Below are 3,624 nucleotides of genomic sequence, written 5' to 3' on the forward strand. Positions count from 1 at the left end.
CTCTCTCTCTCTTCTTCTTCTTCTTCTTCTTCTCTCTCTAAACAGTGGTAAAAACCTCCATACAAGGTTTAGATGGACGACTGGGTTGGTAATTACCAAGGCTAGTTACTACAGTAATTGGCACAATAAGACAGTCGGTCAAAGGCCCAGTTTGGCGGCTATAAATAGGATCCACTACTCATTTTGTGGGTAACATTGTTCCAATATCACAATTTAGTGTCTTGGAGCTCTTCATCCTCTTGTAACTCTTGTAATCCTAATCATTAAGCTCAGAGCAGACTTGGCTCTTACTATTGTACTATGTTTACACTAATTTGAATGTATATTCCAAGTCCCCATCTCCATTTCAGTTCTAGTCTTTATATTTCATTTCAGTCTTCGTCTGATCTAATATCTAAAGTATTTATATGATCTGATCTGAACTAACTCTAATTGACCACCCTAACTGACTTGGCTCATACTACTGTACTATGTTTACACTCATCTGAATGTATATTCCAGTTCCAGTCTCCATATTTTCACTTCTAGTCTTTGTATTTCATTTCAGTCTTCGTCTGATCTGATATATGAAGTCTTCGTCTGATATGATATCTGAAGTCTTTATTTGATCGGAACCAAGTCTAACTGGCCAATGAATGGGGAGAGTATTTTCCTCAAACTTTGAAGGAGGCAACCAAAAAATGGTAATACCATTATCCAATGTGCCAGCTCACGACGTACAACAATTGATTAAAGCATTTCACCTGGAGTATTCAAACAATAGAGGAGATGAAGACATATTGTGCAAGTTGGACAAGATAAAGCAAGGCAAATTGTTTGTCGAGAGTTATGTTGAAAAAATCAAAGAATTGACCAAACAATCACAAGAACCTTTGTTAGAAAAGAGAATGAGAGCCTGGTTTTTGAATGGTTTTAAAAGTAAGAAACTAAGGGAACATGAAGTTCTAGCTCCTACAAAAAAATTCAATGATCTAGTGCAACGAGCTTTGAAGTTGGAACAACAAGCCAAAAAGGAAAAGAACCACAAGAGGAGAGACTCCAGTGATAGTGAAACCTCGATTGGCACGTCAAATTCTAACACAACCTCCAGCTCATATGATAGTGACTCAAATGAAAAGTCCAAAAGCAAGAACAAAGGGTCATGGACCAAGAAGCTAGAAGAAATGTCGAAATTGATTCTGAGATGACCAAAATCAGATCCTTGGTAGGGAAGGTTGAAACCTGGTGTTCTAAGTGTTGGTCGAGGTATCATAGATCATATGAACGTTCCCAATGCACATACTGCAAATCTTATGGGCATGTATGAAGTCATTTCTTGCAGTTCACTTGTGCACATTGTTCTGTCATGAGGCCTGCAATTGGAAGTATCAGGTTGAGATACATCATACAATCAGTCCACACTACTTTCAAATGATGCACACGGACTCAATACAAAGAAGAAGAAGAAGTTGGAGAGGTGCTGGATAATTAACCTGTTGAAGGGGAAAAGAGAGAGAGAGAGAGAGAGAGAGAGAGAGAGAGAGAGAGAGAGAGAGAGAGAGAGAGAGAGAGAGAGAGAGAGAGAGAGAGAGAGAGAGAGAGAGCATCACTTGCAGTCTTGCATCACCATCTCACTCAGTCTTATGCACCTTTCCATTAGATAGAAACCTGCACCTACAAATGCTCTTGCACTGCAGCCCCTTTCTTCAACATGCTCTCGCATTGCAGTCCCCCTGGCAAGAACATAACGGTGAAGGTGGTAGTGCTTGGCCTCCACTTTGCTCCACCCCAAGCAATAGCCCCTGGCTATGGCCGTGACCACCTCCAATTAGCTACTCTCTCTCTCTCTCTCTCTCTCTCTCTCTAGAGTGAGAATTAGTTCTAATTTAGATTCCTCACAGCATGAAGCCTATACAAAATCGGGACCATGATAATCAATGTAACCAAAACCAACATAACTCTTCAGCAAAACTTTCCAAACTTGCCTATAGCAATAATCCAATCATAACAAGTTCCATTGGAGCTAGGACGTCTACCTCAGGCTCGCTTGGTGAACAAAAACAATCATCTTTTAGCAAAGATAGAAGAAAATCCAAACGCGTCTGCAGCTGCCCTAATTACAGCCGGTGACCTCTTCTACCACCTTTCCTTCTTGTGTTGTCTATAGAGATAGGTGTGACATCCTCAATTCGTCCAATCCGCATGCTAGAATGAGCAAGTGCTCTCAGTGCAGACTGTGCACCAGGACCAGACGTCTTCGTCTTGTTACAACCTAGCTGCTCACAGCTTGATGTGTAGAGCAGTGATCCACAGCTCCTTGCACTTGTGCGCGCCATCTTGCAGAGCAGCAAGCATGGCTGCGTACGGAGAAGACTCGTCTAGTCTGTCAACTTTCACCTTCATGCCTCGAGCAAGCGTCTCCTTGCCAGACAGATCTGTGACATGCACGAAGGTGTCATTGACTGAGGCAAAAATATGTGCTACTCCAAAGACGTGCTCGCCGTCACGAGCACCGAGGTCCACTGTGAGTAACATTCTCTTCCTTCACCTCTTTGGTATTCCTCTTGCCAGACATGGTTACGTGAAGCAGCTCATAAACAACAGCAATCTCTCTCTCTCTCTCTCTCTCTCTCTCTCTCTCTCTCTCTAATGAAATCATCAGCCAGCCGTTGACCACCTCGAATTAGTCGTCTTGCTCTCTCTCTCTCTCTCTCTCTCTCTCTCTCTCTCTCTCTCTCTCTCTCTCTCTCTCTGAACAAAGTCAGGGCCTTTGTGGATATCCCTTGGGGAGGACACTTATCCACTAATTTTCGCATGCCCTTAAGGACATACCATGAATGTCATGTCTTGTTAAGACTATTTACAAAGTGCTAATTAAATGCAAACCTCATGTCGTAAGTTAACTCCATCAAATGCAGACCTAAAATTCCTATCATTATTCTTTTTGCACAATTTTCAGTTCATTCATAAGCTGGAGTGAAGAAAACCTTTAATTAAGATGGGCAAAAGTTTAAACTAGATGTAAGCTTAAGTTGAGAATATCGCAACATGATTTTTGGGTAGCTTGAGGATTGGTACTATTTAGTGAAGACAATGAAACATGGTGGTAGAGGTGCAGGGGAGGAAGGGTCGGAGCTTAATCAATTATATCAATATCTTGAGTGTAATAAAGTTACATGAATGTACAAAATGGGCCACTCTCACTTGTGCAGTTTGAAGAGTTGCCTTTTGGTGGTGAGGGATAGAGGAGGGACACCGAGGTTTCGGATCATGTGGTCTAGGAGGTCTTTGAAAATTAGGCGCTCTAGATCTAAGCCCAACTCCCCCCTTTCTAAAAGGAAGTCCGCCCAAGCATCTTGGCGTCCGCCAAGTATGTCCTCTCATGCATGTGGGCCATCTCCCTCCTCTTCACCCTCACCAATAATTGTTCCTATGCTCTCATTAACCTTGCCTCTAATTTTCTTTACACTATTGCCACCAACCATCCATTCGCGATCGTGCCATGGAGGTCACATTCACAAGCTAGGAGCCAGGGTTGATGCTGGCAAAGGCGCCATGTGTGCATCCTCTCTCTATGGTGCCATTAATGCTGTCAAAAAGCATTCTTCTCCAATTGCTACTTCCTGGTTTTGTTTTACAAGCTGC

At 42.6% G+C, this 3,624-nt stretch overlaps 1 pseudogene; it reads right to left on the bottom strand.

Annotated features, from left to right (window-relative positions):
* Positions 1-2,096: 2,096 nt before the first annotated feature.
* Positions 2,097-2,554, bottom strand: LOC147437132 (small ribosomal subunit protein uS11y pseudogene; annotated as a pseudogene).
* Positions 2,555-3,624: the final 1,070 nt, after the last annotated feature.

This window comes from Adiantum capillus-veneris, chromosome 17, assembly GCF_014529385.1.
Source record: "Adiantum capillus-veneris isolate H3 chromosome 17, ASM1452938v2, whole genome shotgun sequence".
Taxonomy (NCBI): domain Eukaryota; kingdom Viridiplantae; phylum Streptophyta; class Polypodiopsida; order Polypodiales; family Pteridaceae; genus Adiantum; species Adiantum capillus-veneris.